This window comes from Ambystoma mexicanum, chromosome 1q, assembly GCF_040938575.1.
Source record: "Ambystoma mexicanum isolate Mex_15411 chromosome 1q, UKY_AmexF1_1, whole genome shotgun sequence".
NCBI classification, from domain to species: domain Eukaryota; kingdom Metazoa; phylum Chordata; class Amphibia; order Caudata; family Ambystomatidae; genus Ambystoma; species Ambystoma mexicanum.
The window spans coordinates 879594335-879613485 of NC_090922.1; positions in this window are offsets into that span (position 1 = coordinate 879594335).

Here is a 19151-nt window from a genome sequence, read left to right on the forward strand (position 1 = left end):
CACCCCGGTTGTGAGTCTGCCAACCAGGACCGTTGCGGTCAATGACCCTGCCACAGCTGATGTTGCTACGCAGGGTTCATTAGTGGGCACCCAGCTGCCACTGACACAAGTCAGGCCTTTGGTCATCCCTCCACCTGCCACTCCCTTGGCTCAATCCACCGAACCCACTGGCCATACTGGTCAGGGCGGCATTAGCCAGCCAGGGTCTGCGCCACAGTCCAAGAGGAGGAAGGTTGCACCTGCAGCACAGGCTGGGACCCCACACACAGCCACGACCTCCTGCACGTCGAGGAAGAAGCCTTTCTGCAAGCAGGAACTGGACTTCCTTGTGTACTACGTGCGGGGCCACAGCCGTGACATGCTAGTGGGTGCCAATAGTCAGACTACGGCTGCCCAACGTGACACCCACTGGAAACATGTTGCGGAACATGTCAGTTCATTTGGCCATGAGGTGCGCACGACGCAAGAGTGCAAAAAGCATTGGAATGACATCAAACGCAGCACTAAGGCTAAGCGTGCCTCTAATTACAACTTGACTCTGGTGACTGGCGGTGGGCCTGCACCAGAGGAGGAAGAACTCACTCCGCATGAGGCACTCGTTGCGGAGTTCACACCACCTGAATTGGTCAAAGGAGTGGGAGAGATGCTGGACTTTGATGCCCAGTCCAGTGAGTGTTGATGCGTGTTTGTTGAGGACGTGTATGTTTCACTTGTGGGATGTGTTGTGCATGATTGCCACTACATGTGACGTGTACATGGTTCTGATGTGTAAGTAATGCAATGCTTCCGTCACGGATGTCTCCTCTGCCTGCATGCAGGGACTCCATGTAGGCATGCTCCCTTGCCCCTCCTCCGCCACTCTGCACCCCAGTTCCACCTTTGCACTGGTGTTCTTCAATCTTGCCAATGTGTACTTTCTTGTTCATGCGTCCTGTGTAGATGCTAACTTCCAGCGTGGAATCTGCCAAACATATGCCGTGTGGTACAGCCTTAGTACTTGATGCAGGGTATCTCACTTGTACTGTGCATAGGTCAGATGTCCCGCAGGGACATGAGTGCCCATTCATGCTCCATGTGCATTGCACGCATGCCCCTATGTGTCCTTGACTGGATGATCACTGTAATACAAGTCCTTGGTTACATACATTGCCTGCCATCTCATCAGCCTTCCCATGTCAACTGTGGCTCAGTCCTGCGTTGCACACATGTTTAGGGTCTGACAATCTGTGTGGCTCACAAGCCTCAGCCTGTTCAATGGCCAATGATTCTGTCCAACTGTTGTTGTGTCTTCTTCACACATGGGCGGAATCCAGAGTTTTCATCATGTGTCCTGCTTACTGTCCCAGCATCATTTGCAGTGTTGTCACTTGAATCACATTAAGCTGTTGATGCCAGTCAACACTGCCTGTCAATACACAGGTGTATGGTCAGCTTTTTGATACCATGCTAGGCATCCCTGCTTTGGTACTGGGGTGGAGGGGTGCTTGGCTTTTAGACATGGTACACATTGAATGCACAATGCACGTGATGTCTGAATTTGACATTGCACTGCCTTCACATTTCCTGGCACACACCATGGAGTCCTTGTACATGTAGGTAGTGAGTGCCGTACACATTTTCTGCACTGCATAGACCGGACGCAGGGTCACCCTCCACACCAGTCACTGATGTGCCTGGGACATCACATCGACGGGGGCATGTAGTCGTGCAGCCGCGGGCGGTGCCAACACAGCGAGGACCCCCGGTCCTTGGGTACCGCAGGGGTCAAGCCCGGCAACGCGGTCGCCGCGTGCATCCGCAGTATACTGAGTGGGAGCAAGACATGACTGCCAATTCAGAACGGCAGAGTGCAGCAATGGAGAACATCAGTGAGAGCATGGAGCGTGTGGCTCGATCTGTGCTCCCCCCTGCTAGGCAGGTGCTTCTCCAGCAGCAGGCGGCACGGTCCACGGCCCGCTCGCTCAGGCTGGGCATGGCAGCCTCAGACAGGGCACGCCAGGCTGAAATGTCGTCTCTGCGTCAAGCAATTGCTGCTCACGCAGAGGCACACATGGATTCCCTTGAGGGAGTAGTATGCTTCCCTCAGATCCACTCTGGGTGTCCTTATGATGTCCCAGAGGCAGCAGGCAGAGGAGAGGTTTGCACAGCTTGAGCGTACCATCTCGGCTGAGCTACAGGCTTGCTGGGAGGTGCAGCGGTTGTCCAGCCAGGCCTTGCAGGACGAACTCCGTGTTACACGTGCTACCTTGCAAGAGGAAGCACATGTATCACGTGAGGTTCTGCATGCAGACCTACGTCACATCGCCACACAGAACCAGGCTCACCCGTCCGGCAGACTTGCTGCCGACGAGGGGCAAGCTGCGGCTAGGCGTAGCCAGGCTACTGTGCCACGTCCTCTTTTACAGGATGAGCCAGACTCGGACGACCATCTATCTCCCACATAGGTCAGGCTGTGCAGGCGTTGAGCCCATGGAGGTTTTTTTTTTGGCTCAGCATCATCGTATGTGGATGTTGAGCAGCACCCTGTACCTCCCCCCTCCTGGTGGCCATTTTTGATTTTTCTTTTAGTTTAGTTAGTTAAGTTTCTGTTTGATAGTTAGTTTAATTAGGTAATGTAGGTTTTCCATAGTTAGTGTAATTAGTTAATATAGTTTAAAATTGTTTGTCTATTGTGCTTTCATGTGACGGTGCAGTGCTTTGTGGCTTTTGAAGGCATCCACTGTCTGTTCCAGCTGGGCCCTTCAGGCTTGTCTTGTGTATGTGTTTGCTGCTTGCGGTCCTTGACTCACATATGCCACTCCTGCCTCCCTTATCCATGGGCTCGCAAGGATGGTTCGGTGTCACAACCTTTTATACAAGGGCTTTGGACTGTCTTATCTGTGGCATGTCTGGTGCTGTGTGACTTGTGTTTACACCCCTAGTGGGGATGATTTTGGTGTTATTGTCCATTGTTCAGCTTTTGCTAGATGGGGTGTTTCATGATTAATGTGTACATTCATTGCTATGCATTGTGTAGTATGTTTCTTATCTTTACTGTACACGTGTTTGTTGCAATTCATGCTGTAGATAGTGTTCCACACTTTGGATGTGAAAGACGGACTGATGGTGTGATTTCTGATGTGACTCTCTGACATGGTCAAGTAATGAGATGCCTGAAGAGACACACACAGATGACTTTGAAGCATTAATCATGTGTTTCATGCCCTTTCTGCAGGGGGATGAGCCTCCAGAGCACCTTTGCCAGCAGAAATGGCCCATCGGACGACGGAATTCTGGACACGTTTGTTGGTGCCCACATGCACATGTGTGCACAAGCAGAGGCACAGGGATTGCAGACCTACATCCTAGAACTGCTAACGTGTTCCAAGGAACTCCAGGCAAGGTGAGCAGCACAGGGGGACCACAACACAGCAAAGCTTGCACCAGGCGAGTTGCAAATGCAGGCTTAGTCACAGCACTGAGGGTGAGCTTGGACGAATATTGGTGTTGAAGCACACAGTGCAGCTCAGATGTGTTGGTGGACTGGTGGCTGTTGATTGTAAGGTTGTCTGGGACACCTGCAGGGGCAGTGGCACATACCCTCCGGTACACCAAGGTCCATCGAGGCACTTGTATCAACCATGTAGCCTTCCGAGACATGGAAAGGGCCAGCTCACAGGGACATACAGCAAGGGACATACTCGGGTGCAGTGCATTTCATTTCCATGTACATTATGATAAATGCACTGCCAACTTTGTTTCGGTCATGGTGGTACACAACTTGCTCTGAAGTCATGGCTTGCTATATAGGTATGTCTGCTTACCCAGGGAACATTGCATGTTGTGTGAATTGTGACACTATGGTGTTCCCTTTGCCACGCACCCACCGGCGGCTGACTTACTGCATTGACTGTGTATGACCGATCACAGGGGTAATGTTATATATGGGTACGAAGCATCTACACCAGATTGTCTGGGGGGTGCACTAATGCATGGATGTATGTGTAATTCAATTTTGTATGTTTTCTTCCCCCAATCACCCGGAATCCTATGCTATTTTGAACCCTGTACCCTCTACCCGGTGTTCCTGCTTCCCGTACCTATCCATGCAACGTTCCCTAACCCTCTTTCCCCTCTGGGGTTGCGGATGCCTATGTAAGCCCCAAACTTGCAGGCGCCAAAACCCTAGATGGGGTGGTTGGTTCGTGCCACTCCTAAGCCTGGACTACAGAAGGCCATGACAATGATGTCCAAGTTTGTTTGGATTGTGTATGTGTTCATGCAGGTAGTACATTTTCGTGCATTCCCTACTTTCATGTGTCATTCCTCCTCCCCTCTCCTGCCACTCATTCCAGTTATCCAGTGTGCCAACACCTGTCCCGACTGCATATCCCTGGACCTCCTTCCCCACCAGGGTCTCAGGGGCCTGTGTGAGTTTGACCTTGCAGGCACCCGGGACACGGTGGGGGTGGTTGTTTCGTGACACTCCCGCGCCTGTACACGGGACCTGTGACGGTACACATCCGTTCATGGTGCATCATTCTATGTTATGTACCACACATGTTTCACATCCTGTTGTGACATTGTTTTACTGTGCTACCTTGGTTGTTGCATCATTGTGGTAGTACTTGGCCTTTGTGAGGTACTGCTACGTCAAGTCATCTACTGGAGCGTGTTCTGGTTCGTTTTTATGCCTTGGATTTTGTGATTTTGGAAATGAGTGTGGATTCTGAGGGTGCAGGCACCTTTTTACACACAAGGTGGGAGATGGTGACGAAGGGTAAAGGTGATCCCGTGGCCAGGTGGAATTGAGGGTTGAAGGCTCCATGACCCAGGTGCAGTTGTTCAGTGGGTCATGGTCATTTGTGAGGGAGGGGGGGGGTTGTTGTTGATAGTTGCCTTTTCCCTGCAGTGTGATGGGAACCCTGACATTGTGTTCTGCTGATCAATGCCTGTTCAGGTGTTGTGTTTACCTTTCAGGTGCGAAGGGATAGTTGTGGTTTGACATGCTGGGGTGTACACATGGTCAATGTTCACATGTGATGTGTAGAGAACACTGATGGTCACTTGATTGCACATGCATATGTTGAGTGCATGTCCTTGCTGACCCACACACTTGCACTCAGATGCACTACATGTACTACCACCCTTGCATATCCACGTGTACACTGTTTGCCTTCTGGTGCCCACTGTGTCCCTGCAGCACATGTTCTGTGACCAATTATGGATCCTGTACATGCCTAATTTGCTTTTTGATATGGTCTGTCGCTTAGATGTGATGCTCAGGGTGTGCATCACACACAATGGCTGTTCACTGTGCTGTGCGCTGAGCAGTGTGTTGCAGGAGTAGGACACAGCACACAGAAGCTGCAGTGTTGATTTTGCACTGCACAATGTGAATGTAGACAGGCATTCATTGTTATGTTACGTCTACAACTCTTGTAATGCATTTGGAAATGACTTATTTTGGGTGGGAGGTTGTTGGTCAGTCATTTCATCTGATTCCAGGTCAGGCATCATTGTCTGATGCCACTGTACATTTTGTACATGGCAATGTGTACCTTATTGTTACTGTGTTGGTGTATGGGTATTGCTTGCCATGTCATGTTGTGGTTTGGGAGGGTTTGAGTGACATAACAGTGATGGCCATGGCCTGTTTTGCAGGTGTGTGTGATTCACACCTTGCATGTCAGGGTCATCCGCTTCTCAGAGCAACTAGCTGGGGGTAGATTTCTCTCCGCGGCAGGGCCCTCCCCCTGGAACAGACTTCCTGCCTGACTTGAACTTGAGGGGAACCATCTCCGGTTCGAGAAGCACCTCAAGACCTTCCTCTTTGCTTCTGCTTTCTCTCTGCCTCTCCCTTGCAAAATTCTTCACTGGAACTGCACTGGATCTGCAACTGGGCCACTCTCACCGACCTCGGTCCCTGGCCCAGCCACTCTTCACTTGCACTGCCTCCCTGGCAACCCCTGCACTGCGGTACTGTCTCTCTATCCCTACAGCCCCCTCTTCCCAGCACTTGTCTGCACTTACCTTTGCAGTTGCCACCAGCTGGCCTATGTATTTGTTTTTGGGTCTACTTACCATGTACTGCACTCCCCCCTCGCCTTCCCCTTGCACTTTTGCCTTCCCCCTACCCCTGCACTTGCACAATCTAAATGACACCTGGCCTAGTAGTACCGTTGTCTGTCTTCCCTTGGTCCCCCCTCCCTGCCTCATCGCACCTTGAAATACTTGTGTATAGGCCATATCATGTCATGTCATATGTGTGCCTTTTGGTCACACAGGATAGCTTATGTTTAAGTAGCTAGGGATGCAGACAATGTGGCACTTCCAAGGCAACTATCTCAGGGTGGTAGGGTTGTGACAGTTGACTGTCTCTTTGTCATCATCGATTGTCACCTGGTATGTGCCAGGCCTGTGTGCACTCCGCTGGGGTGTGAGTTTAGGTGAAAAATGTGGCCACAAGCTGGGTCCGGGCTTCCTCGCCACGTGCCCTGTCCCCTCCCATGGGCAGCACCTGTGCCTGTGGTTGGGGATGTGGGGGCACCACCATGTCCACCAGGACGCCCTGCCGTGTTGCAACATTGTGCAGGACACATGCTGCCACAATGATCCTGCACACTACTGGTGGTGCATAGAGTAGCTGCCCGCCATAGCGGTCAAGGGAGCGGAAACGTGACTTGAGCACTCCGAATGTGCGCTCCACTATGGACCTGGTTGCAATATGGGTGGCGTTGTATCTTACCTGGGGTGGTGTGGTGGGGTTCCGGATTGGCATCATCATGTGGTTGCTCAGAGGGTAGGCACTGTCCCCTGGGGAGGTGTAAAAGGTTGTGATTATTGGGGTTTGTTTATTTGTGTGTGTGTGTGACATGCTTGCATGTGCAAGGGCATTTGTACTCACCTAGGAGCCATGTGTCGCCATGCTGCCCAGCTTCCAGGGCCCGGCTCAGGGCGGACATTCTGTATATGAAACTGTCATGGGTGGAGCCAGGGTAGTTTGCATAGACAGAGGTGATGATTCCCTTTGCATCGCATACCACCTGTACATTGATGGAATGCCAGTGCTTGCGGTTTCGGTAGATGTGCTCAGTGGCCCTAGGTGGACGTAGGGCCACATGGGTGCAATCTATGGCACCGAGCACTTTGGGGAAGTGTGCCACCCTGAAAAAATCCAGGACAACGGCCTGCCTTTCTGCAGGTGTTCTGGGGATGTATATGTGCCTGCGGACTGAGGGGCGCGCTGTCATGATTGCCAGTACCTGGTGTAGGCAGCGTGACTGCGTGGCCTGTGAGACCCCCCCACTATGGCAGTAGTCTGCTGAAATAACCCAGTGGCCAAAAAATGCAGGACATTGAGCAGCTTCTCCAAGGGGCTCAATGCTTGGGAGCAAAGGGTGGGGGATGTAAGGTCATCTTCCCACTCCCTGACCAGGTCTAGGATGATGTGGGGTGGAAACCTATACCTGCCATAGAACTGGTCATCAGGCATCCCAAAAAGGCTTGTCCGTGGTGCGAAAATGCGTGCCCTGGCTATTCTCCTCCTCCTGCGGTGTCCCACGATCAGTGCTGCGACAAATGGGGCATTCATCGTAGCTGCATATATACATGTTTGTTGTTTGCGCGCACTTTTATGCTGTGCGCGGGGACGCTTCCGCCTGCCTTCATGTGGCGGACGCGTTGACGCCTGTGTGCGTCTTTTGCCGTGCGCGGGTTTCCCGTATTCAGATCCATGAATACGGGTTGTTCGCGTGCGTGTGGGCGTTCCGTGTAGTTCCCTGCAGTACTTCCCCAGTTACGCCTTCTTTTTCACGCGTTATTCCCCATTCCGCGTGTTACGCCCACTGTTCCGCCCACTTTGGTTGTGTGCGCCGCGCTATGTGCGCTTTTGCTGTGCGCGTAGTGCACGCCGTGTATGCCTGCGTGCGCCATGGCTGGATTGGGCACACGGACAGCGGGAAACACGCGCAGCGTCTTCCTTGAATCGCACACGTGTGCGTGTGCTGCGTTTCTCGCGCTTGCGCTACCTTGCGCCTGCTTGCGCAGAGATTTTCGGCGCAAGTTTGTTCCATGAATCGGCCCCATAGTGTTTCTTTGGATTATTTGTATTACAATTTCACTTTTACTGTGTCTACTGACCTCTCTCCCTCCTAAGATAAGCCTGGCTGCTCTGTCTATTCCTCCCTGAACTCAGGTAGTACTGCTTTATACTAAGAGTGGAGTCTTGTACTGCCTCAGTTGAATGGTTTTTCTAAGCCCTTAGCTGGACTTCAGAAAACTGTCCTAACAGAGTGTAGCACATCTGTGTAATAGCACATAGGTACCATGGTTAAATTATGTGACATTACATTTAAAGCATTGCGATCACTTGTAGTATACTGGAATTTAGTAGGCTTGAATACTGTGAAAAAAGTGTAAATACTGTTATGGTTAAACTGATAAATGGAAAGTGAGACTGTTATCCTGTATTCCTGTATTCCGGAGTGCAGCAGTGAGTGTGGTTTCCCATGTTCAAGAAACGGAGTCTTTCTACAGCGATTACCTTTTGCCTTGGAGTCGGACCTTAAGCTGTTCTGCACAAAAACGGCCCCCAGAGCGATAGTGAGGTGCAGAGTGCAGCTGTGAGTGTGGTTTTCTGCGGTTCACTGTCAGGAGACAAGGTGACTGCTATTTCTTGACTCGGCTCGTACATATACAATTCTCTTTCAGCGTGCTACTCTATGCTGCCACAAAAGGGCTAATGAGACGGCCCCATACTATTGGAAGGGATCTGGTAAATCCTTGTAGGTATAATCCATGTACACCGAATGACACTTATTTTCCCATAATCCTATGCGTTTGAGCACTTTGTGTACGATATTAGCTGCTACTGAGTCTTCCTTTAGAAGTTCCTTTCAAGCTAACATATTCCTTATAGGCAGCATACTCGGTTTGTAAGTGAGAAGTGTAGTTTTGATAGTGAGAAGCGCCTACGGCATATAAACAAGAACGGTGCCCGGCATGGTACGTTGAGAGGTAGCAGAAGTTTTGCTATCTTGAAGCAGTGACTGTTGGTCCGATTAGCTCTCAAGCTACTTGGGAAACCTTGGTTATTTGTGACTTTAAGCATTGACTGCGAGTCACACTGGCCTTTAAGCTGCTTGGGAAATCTTCAATATTTGCGGTACTTGTGCACTTTAAGCAGTGACTGCGGGTCAGATTGGCATTTGAGCCGCTTGGGAAACCTTTGTTATTTATCCATTTTTAAGCATTAACTGTGGGTCACATTGGCATTTGAGCTGCTTGGGAAACCTTTGCTATTTGTGCACTTATGTAGTGACTGTGGGACACAAAGGCCTTTGAGTACTTTTGTGCAAAATGCCTGGAAAAATGAGCCTGAGAAGTAGTAAACGGAAGACTGCTGTTAAAATGGTAAAACCCAGCAAAACGACAGTATGTGTAGAAAGTACAGAAATTAGAAGCTCAGAAGCGATTTCTAATTCTGGATCCCTAAAGAAGGACAAAATAACTGACTTTTTTAAAGTTACAACCACAACAATTGATGTCCACACACCACTGGAAGACTGTGTTAGGCGGAAACCTGTGCAGTTCCCTCTGGGACCACTGCAAAATATTTAGGACTACAGGTGTTTGGCAGTAAACCCACTTGGTAGCAGTCTGTACCACACAGATTCACTTGGTAGCTGTGGCTGAGCAGTCAGACTTCCCTCAAGAAGAGTTAGGCAGTATGTGGAGTATACAAAATAGGGCAATTTACACAGTAGAACAAGCAAACACGGAACAAGGCTTCGGTGTAAAGATATATAGTTATTTATTTATAAAAACACATCTATGAAAACACACTGGCACTAATACAGTAAACACTTCAAGCACAATGACTATAAGAAAAATCAATCCCCCTAACAATAGTTCTACAAGTCTAGGTTCAAAGGCATCACTTATTTGCAGACAGAGGTGAATGCTTTAACCTAGATGGCACTCTAGTATTCGTTAGGACGGGAGAGAAAAGGCAGGGTATGAAATCAACTCAGTACCAACACTTTTACGAACAAATGCAAGGCAAGTAAGGCAGGGTCTACTGTAGATCGCAAAGTTCAGAGGCCAGGCCCACTCGGAGAGAGGCAAGGCGATGTGTCCAAAAAAGTATCACAGTGGGAATGCACTTTGAGTCTTTGTCGCAAATTGTTATAGAAAGATTGGACCAGTTCAGAACAGAAAGATGAGAAAGCTTGGAGGCGACCCAATGGAGAGGCGAGGATTCAGACACCTCACACTAACCGACACAAGGGAAGCCAGGCGGACACGGTACCTTGTTTGTGGAGAGACAGCTCCGGCGGGGGCAGTTGTTCCTGGTGGTGGATGCACGTTGGGTCTTTGCCAAGAGAAGAGATGATCTCGTCGTCGAAGGAAAGTTGAAGATCGTTGCACCACCAGGGAAGAGACCAGCCGCGGAGTGCTCTGTCACAAGGCACCACCTTTTGGTCGCGGTACAGGGGTAGTGGCTATCCGGTTGCCGGGGTGCTCTGCACTGGCAATTCGACCACTACGTCCAGGAACGAAGAAAAAGCAAAGGGGACTGGTTGTTCCCACCAGTCAGGGGAAGAGACTCTCCGGCGGGGAGGTCTCCTCTGTCGTCGGGAAGTGGTGAGTCGGTTCAGCAGGCCTCCACCGGAGGTGTCGTCATTGCAGGTTGGCTCAGCTTTACCCTCATTGGATTCTTAGGTCCTGCGGCGACTTCTGAAGATCCAGTCCCAAAAGCTCTGCTTTTATGCAGAAAAACCTCCATTCATTCAGCCTAGCTGTCACTCAAAACACGCTAAGTGGTGAGCGGGGTGGCTCACCACTTGGGCCAATCACACCAGAGTGCGACTTGAGTTGGCAAGGCAACTCAGTCCAGGGTGCCTAAACCCCCTCCCACACCCCCTGTGGTACCCAGACAGAATGGCACCACTTTGGAGGGCCTCTGTGTAGAGGCCCGCCAAAAGTGGAACAAAGGGCTCAACCTTTGGTTTAGGAGTCACAGCGACGAACACAGACGCCATTTTAAAAACCGAGTTCTGGCAGAAAATACCAACCGATAGATTTATTTAAGATAAATAAACCGGTGGTATGTTAGAGATTAATAGGGTTATATTCAGGGTCGAATATAACAAATAGTTTCCACTGCCACCAGCCAAAACTCGACGAGGGGGGAACGGGACAGTGCCCCCTCGAATAACAGACCCAGGAGTAATCGAATTACCCCTACTAGTACGTCCACAATAGGATGGTTTGTACTAGTTCTGTTAGTAAATTTAGGTCTAGTAAAGCCAATGGTGACTTTACATGCCCGGGGAGACAGTAGTCAGTCCCCGGTATGGAGTCTATGGTGGGGGTCCGCTAGGACGCCTCAGTGCTACGGCACGGAGGGTGCGGTGTAACACACATAGAAAAACATATGAGACCCTATGGGGTAAAAGACCTCATAGCCCATAGAACACATTGACATTCAAAGGAATTACACACATTCATGTCCAAGAGTGGGAGAAAAAGAGTTTCACTCTTGGCAGGATGGAAAAAAACAAACTCCAGAAATCCAGCAAACCAGCTGGGGGACTCACTAGGTTAGGAAATTCAGCCTAAACAGAGAATTTTCCCTAACAGACTGTGAGAATGTGAATATTGCTTTAGCATGTACTAGTGCAGAATTTGATAATAATAACTCTTTGTTGAATTTATGCTATTCCTTGCAGGGAGTTACTACGAATTGTCTAACTAATCGGGATACTATTGAAACTGTTGTAAATGCTGATGATAAAACAGTTATTGGGGTTAGGAATCCAAATATACCTTCCACTCGACTTATCTAATGATCTGTTGGACTTTACTGACATTGTTAGTAGCCATTTAATTATAGATAGTATAGACAATGAAAGATTCAAAGAGCAGGATGCTCATAATCAATCTACAAGTTTCGCGCCAAAGATTTTGTTGAAACCTAATATTCTTTCCCATGTTTAAAGGAACTCCACTTGCCTGGCTGAACTAATCTAACAAAAAAATGGAATGTCCTGTGCACCGTGTTGATTTGTCTCAATCTCAGACTAAGGGCCTCATTACACGATAGGCAGAGAACCATGGTGCAATTAGCGCCATGGTTCATGCTGGTAAAATACCGGCACCGCCTTGGTGGAAAGGGGAATTACCGCCCCATTCCAAGGTTGGCGGGGTGGTAATTCCCCCTTCCACCATTGCCCTTCCCCATTCCCATTTATGCCCCATAGGGCATAATGGGAAAGGGGAAGGTGCTAATTACGGCACCGCAAATTGCGGTACCGTAATTAGCTCCTTGGGTCCCTTTGCGGGTTGGTTTTTAACGCCTGCAAAAAAGGAGGCGTTAAATTCCCCAACCCGCAAAGGGACCTCGTAGTAAGGCGGTAAGGATTTAACAGTACCGGTAAAATACCGGTACCTGTAAACCCTTACCGCCTACCGTGTAATGAGGCCCTAACTCTGTTACTGATAATGCCATTCCCAATGAAACCCAAACTGTAAATCTTGCTGAGATAATGTAATCAACAAAGTTAGATATCTTGGAGGACAGTGATGATCAAGAAGATTGTGTGCCATTATCAAGAAGGGAAAAACGTAAAATTAACAATAAAATGGGTAGAGTTGTTTGCAAATCCCGGGTAGTGGCTGAAAGTAATGTCCAATTAATTGAAGAAGAAATAAATAAGAATCAGTCCTCTTCTAAAAGAGCTAGGAAAAGAGTAGCGAGGAGAGCCAAAAGAGCATCTAATAAAATCAGTAATTTCTAATTGGCTCATTGGTGCTGAGGAACCTAAAGGAAATGCAGGATCTGCACACACAGTGATAATAAATGATACTGAACAAAGTAATATGAAAGTTGCCATTTTCCAATTGAACAGAGCTAATGGGTAACAGTAAATGAAATGGTCATTGTTGCTAATAAAGGTACAAATCAAACCAAAGATAAAAAAGGATCTTTGGCACAGTTAGTGTCTGTGCTTCCCCTCACAGAGTGTACGATTGCTAGCCTGTTTGAAAGTACAAAGCAGCCGATAAATAGAAGTTGACTTCTCCCATTAAGAGTGATAAAAAGTAGTGACTTCTGGTTTGTTGAGCAATTGGGCCATGGCCAAGCTATGTAACTAAGGTACACTGTAGCTCCCGCTGATGTGGTTAGTTTAAGAAGAGCACATTCTGAATCCCTTCTTAAATGGGGATATCAGCTAGACTGTGGGCTGAATATGAAATGTCCTACAAATGGTGTGAATGATATAAAGAAGGCTAAGAGCAAGAGGAGGTTATTTGGGGGGGGAAAGTAGATGAAAGGAAATCATCTGCACAGGGTTGTGACTCAGAAATAAAATCTCCTGGTGAATGTTTAGTTTCTCTCCTACCACCTAACATGACGAAACACTGATGTAATATAGTTATTAAATCCTAGAACACCAGAGGACATTCACATATATTTAGATCACATAGCTCCTATGCAGATCTCTTTAAGGCAGATATTATTTCACTTCAGCAGATTTGGGTGTAAATCAATGCACAATTTGATGGGTATACAGTCTATCTGAGGCTTGCAAGTAGAGGAAACAAGTGTGCCCTTTTGGTGGCCATGTAATATTTGTTGCCAAAGATTCACAATCAAAAGAATCGATATTGAACACAATAACAATATTATTGCAGCTGAAATACAGTCACAAGCTGCTTTTGCTTTTGCTAAATATATATGATCCCCTATTGGTTCTTTCTCTGTGGATATACAACGTAATCTTTTTAATCTATAGGTATCATGGTTAACTATTGGCTGTGGGGATTTCAATGCTGACTGTTTGATAAATAAGGTGAACAATACATTGCCTATTTCTGCTTCTGAAATTAATTGCTGATTTACTCAGGAAAAGAATGCCTTGACTTGGATTACATTATTTGAGGATTTGGATTTGACAATTCTGAATGGTGCAGACAAAAGAGATATTCCTCCATCACCTACATGGAGAAGTGGGAATAGATTAATTTAGACTCTATCCATGTATGTGAAAAGCTGTATCAGCGTGTTAAAGAGCTCCAAATATTGTTTGTTGAATATAGTTTGACATTGTTTTACCAACTCCCTAATACAAATCTTGTTTATTTTGATAGGGTGGGTTTGGAAAATGTTAATACTAGTGGCAACCGGCTGGGATGGACCGATAGAAACCTAGATAGAGTGCACAAATGGGCTAATGAGTTGCAGGATGTGTATCAATATATGAGTTGTGCTAATGAGATTGTATCTTGGGTATCCTTTCATATACACAGTTTCATGCCAATGTGTAACTGTGAATTCTTGAAGGAGGGACAAAAAGCAGGGAGATCGTATGATGAAGACCTGGTTAATATGATCAAAGATCTGCAATCTTCACGAGCGCCAGGACCTAATGGCATGTTCAATCTAATAGTAAAAACAAATCCCATATTATGGGCAGAAATTCCTAAGACTCTATTTGAAAACATAACATCCAGTGGCAATATTCCAGATTCATGGAAAATATCTCATCTTGTCCCATTGCATAAGAAAGGTCCACGAGAAAGCCCTGCAAACTATTGATTTGCTGACACTTATGGACCTATCTAGTAACATCTTCTGCTCTATACTGTTTGTTTGTTTGTTTAAAACACTGGCTACACCGGGAAACTGCTTCCTCCAGATTTTTTTAGTTTGAATATGGGGATGACCAGACAAAAAGGGTTGAATTTCTGGAAGGTGTAAGGTGGATTTTTTTTAACCATTGAGAGGTACGGTGGTGCAGTATTGTTGAGACATTTGTGTGTTAATGAGACAGTTTTAAGCAAAATGTTGCCATTGATGAAAGCCATTTGATCGGTCTCATTAGCTCCGAAATATGCTCTCTCCTGGGTATGCCCAGAGCGGTTCTAAGAGCATTGATCTGAAGAATTTGGATTTTTATTAACAATGTACTTACTCGCACCCAGGTACAAGGCATTGCAGTAGTCCAACTTCAAGATGATGAGTGCATTAGCTAGTATGATGCAAATTCCTTTGGATAGCAATGGCCTACAGGCCCTAATTAGCTTACAAGTGTAGGCAGTGGCCAAAGCCATAGCATTCACTTGTTTGCTTAGGGTTAAGGCTGAATCTAAGTAAAAACCTAATGTTTTTACTTCATTTACAACTTTAATATTGTTCCCATCAATGTTAAATTATGAGTATTTAGTGCTGAGTTTGTTCATGTTGGCAGCTTTGTCAAGTATCAGGAGCTCTGTTTTATCATCATTCAGGCAGAGGCCATGGGCTGCCTTCCATGCCTAGATGATTAAATACATGTGATTCACTAAGGCCATTGTCAAAAGTCTCCCGAGAGAGGTATGAGGATCTGGGTGTCATCTGCATAATTAGTGTAAATGACACCCAGATGGTCCAAGTCGTTGAACAAAGGCTTATTGAATATGTTGTACATTGTTGGAGGGACGCAGGATCCTTGCGGTACACCACAGGTTATTGGGATCGGGTCTACGGCCGCTGATGGAGAGGAGACTCTCATGGTACTATTATTCAGAAAAGATTGGATCTATGCTATGGCGTCCTGAGAAAAGTGGGCTGCTGAGTCAAGGCGTTTACAAAGTACTTTGTGGTCCACCAAGTCAAAGGCAGCAGACGGATGCAGGAGAAGTAGCAAGACTGTTTTCCCTTTGTCCTTGAGTTCATCGATCTGGGTCTTTAAATCGATCAGTGCTGTTTCTGTACCATGTTGTGGCCTAAAGCCCGACTTTCGGACACCTAGGAGAACATTGGTCTCTAGGTACTCCTGTATCTGAAGGTATGCTACTTTGTCTGATATTTTAAGTAGGAAAGGTATAGTTGTGATCGGCCTATAGTTTGTAGGAATGGTGGAGTCCAGAGATTGTTTTTTAAAAGGGGTAGAACCTGTGACTCTTTGACGTTACTTGGGACCATTCCTGATGAGAAGGAAGCATTGTTTAGTTTAGAGATAAACAGCGCCAAGTCTCTGGCGGCATCATTAATTATCTGAGCCAGATAACTATCACCCTGACATCTAGAAGGTTTAAGTGAGGTAATGAGTTTTTCTACCTCAAGCTTGGAGACTTGCGAGAATCTGAATTGTTGCAGCGGTTTTGTGGAATGAACTAGCATTCTAGTGTGCATGTCTAAGTTAGGTAAGTTCACTATTTTGTCAGCAATCTTGTTTTTTAGTAAGGGAATTTTATTCGATAAGGCGTTCTTTATATTAGTGCACCAGAGTTTATCCCTCACAGAGTTGTCTATAGGAGGGATAGGGGCTTCCAATTCTCTTAGAATCATGAAAAGTTCCTTTGTTTTTGAACTGGCTTTATTGATCCTCTCATTATAAATTTCCTGTTTAGTCCGTATTATTGCATTTTTGTATCTGGTAGAGCTATTAATCAGGTTTGTTTTGTTTTCTTCAGAAGGTAGATGTCTCCAGGTGACTTCCAATTTTCTTTTTTCTGGGATTTTAATTGTGGCATAAACCAGGCATTCAAATGAGCTCTGGGTTTACTTTCCCCCATGTTTAGTGGGGCAATTAGGTCTAAGGCTTTAGTCATAGTGGCATTGTAAGTATCTACTAGAGCGACTGGATCAGAGAAGTCCGACAGTGAGTTGAGGGTCGAAATGATGTGGGGTAAAATCTTATCCACTGTGATGTTTCTTTTGTTCCTTGTGAGGAGTGGAAGTGCTATTAAGTTAGCTTTGGTTGTCGTCGGTTATTAGCAGTTAAGGTAAATGATAGCAAGAAGTGATCCATCCATGATTGTCGGGTAGTGGATGTAATCGAGATTTCACAATTTAGGTCAGCCACCCAGTCTAGGGTTCTATTTTGACATGGGTAGGCTGGGTCACTCTTTGGGTAAGTCCAAATTCAGTGAGCACATTGGACATAACTAGAGCTTGTTGGTCCTTTGGATCATTGAAGCCAAGGTTGAAGTCCCCCAACAGTAGAATTCGGGACAAATCTTTAGTATTGTCAGCTAGTATTGTGGAGATATCCTCCTCAAATGAACCAATGGGTCCAGGTGGTCTGTATACTAATTGGATAGTTGACGTATGTGAGATAGATATGGGTAATTTAGCTGTGAGAAGTTCACAAGATTTAACTACTGGTCAAGGGGCTATTTGTATAGCCAGGTTGGATTTAGCAATGTTGGCAATTTTATGCTCTTATGATGTTATAGTTGTCAGGTACTGCTAGTAGCAGGGCCAGACGTGCAGCTGCGTGTAACCATGACTCGGTGATAGCTAAGAAGTCAAGGTTATCTTCTGTAATCAGGTCCGCAATCTCAGAGGCATGCGCCACCCGTGATCTGGTGTTAATTAAGGCAGCCTTAATATTTCTGATGTTAGTTTTTGTCTGAAGGACAGTAGGTTTGCCCTGCCTTACTTTTTTATTCGAGGTATTGTTTAATTTAGGACTCAGAGTGGTATGTGTAACACTATTGTTTTTTCTAGATATTATTTTGTTATTAAGGTTGTTCATTTTAGTAGTGTGGCATATGTTAGGTAAGGTACTGGTCAGTGGCTCGTAGAGTTTTGGTAATCTGGTGCAAAGTCTGTTATTTCTAGTGGAAGAGGAACATGATTTACTAGAGTAGCTTAAGGTATGGTTTGTCACTAGGAGAGTAGGTAGGAGGTTGTTCCTAACACTAGGCAGATGTACTTGGAGAGGTGTTATGTCTGACTGGCACGTAGGTAAGAATCTCATAGGCTTTATGGATAGTGATTGACAGTCAATTTTAAGTTGGTGCAGGAAAGGGGTGGGTTTGATCTCCAGGGCTGGAGACATAATGTTTGCCATGGTCAGAGATTGCTGTCCTCCTATAAGGGTAGTGGCTGAAACTGTATCTTGTTGAAGCACAGCTAGTATGGCACACAATTGTATTGCTAGCAACTCTATGAAGGCATACATCATTCAAATAGAAGGCCACAGTGGTGGGGGCAATCAGAAAGGAATGGGAACCTACAAAGGAGCCAAGATTCTATAGCAACTTATGGACATTATACAGTCATGTGGATAGGAACACAATGCTGACACACAATGCTGACAGAGTCCCATGGTACAAAGGCAATGGAAGGCCCATTAGGTAAAAGCATAGGTTAACACCGGTGCCCAGGGAGTGTCATGACCTGGACAGCCCCAAGCATATGAGGAACACCACAAGATAGCCTAGAAGAGATTATGTGCAAATGACACGTGGCAAGACAAGGACCATTCTAGAATTAAAAGGATTACAACACTCATGTAACACAGCCAGCAATAAAGGTGCTACGTTCGTTGTAGAGAGCTACTGGCAGTTATATTAATCATAAGCAGTTGTGAGTTACAGTTAAACAATATTAAACATAAGCAGTTGTGAGTTACAATCAAACAGCAGGTAGTAAGTTCGATCTAAAGGGCTATTGGCAGATATACATAGCGTGGCAGTTGTACGTTACGACCAAACAGCAGGTGATACATTTTTCAAGAAAGTTACTGGCGGTTAGGTAGGGGGCAGGTAGTTCCTAGTCACAACAATATAACAACGGGAGAAATCATAAATGATTGGTAGGGTGCTGACTGTCCGTGTCATGTTCAAACCGAGACATCGCCTAACACAGGCGCAATGCAGGTATTGCATGGACGGATGAGCCGCGTACAGGGGATACGCTGAACAAAGTATGGTACAGGCAATTATTATGGAGGTATATAGTTTTGTTGCCGCAGATTAGCAGGGAATGGCAGGACGCAAAAATGAACTGATTGGGTGCAGAAAGGTCTAAGTGTGGTTTAAACAAAGAGGGCAATGCTTACCACCGGCACTGTTGCTTGGACGGCGCACCAGCCATAAGACCATCAGGCAGAGACATTAATAACTGGGTTAACACTGAAAATATTCTCTGTTGCTTTGCAGACTGTCTTCAGGAGAGGATGGTCTACGAATATGAATACCTTTGTTACTAAATACCATCCTGGAGCAGTCTAAGGCTAAAGACTCACTACCTCTTTATATGCTGTTTGTGGACTTTATGTCCACATTTGATATGTTGGATAGATCAAAACTGTGCTTAAAATTGGACAGTTTGGGTATTCCAGATCACTTATTATGTGCCTGTTAATTGATATATGAAGAGAACTCAGCAA